Source organism: Myotis davidii, unplaced genomic scaffold (genome assembly GCF_000327345.1).
Source record: "Myotis davidii unplaced genomic scaffold, ASM32734v1 scaffold299, whole genome shotgun sequence".
Classification (NCBI taxonomy): Eukaryota; Metazoa; Chordata; class Mammalia; order Chiroptera; family Vespertilionidae; genus Myotis; species Myotis davidii.
In genome coordinates this window covers 6885817-6886233 of record NW_006293088.1, presented here as the reverse complement: position 1 = coordinate 6886233, position 417 = coordinate 6885817, and positions in this window count along the sequence as shown.

Here is a 417-nt window from a genome sequence, read left to right as displayed (position 1 = left end):
CGCTGCGTGGGTGGGTGGGCGAGCGAGGGTCCGCGTGTGGGTGCCCACGAGCGTGTGTGTGGCCTCGGTGCCTGTGACATTGTGTCGGTTGACATAATTGTGTGTGGGGGTTGTGTCTAGTGGAAGCATCTGTGTGTGTCTGGCCTCTGAGTGAGTGTGAATGAGCGTGTTTTTCAGTGAGTGTCTGGCTTCTGGGGACGATACGGAGGGGAGTGGCCTCTTCCCGCCCTGACAGCCCCCCTCATCCCCCCATTTTTTTCCTCCTCGGGATGCCTGGGGTGCTGGGACGCTGGCCCGGACAAGTTTACTGTGTGTGTATGGGGGCGGGGGGGGACGGACGCAGAAGTCGAAGAGGGTAGCGGGCCCCCATGACCCCGCCACCTGGTCCCCTGCGCCCAGGCTTCTGGCTGAGTTTGC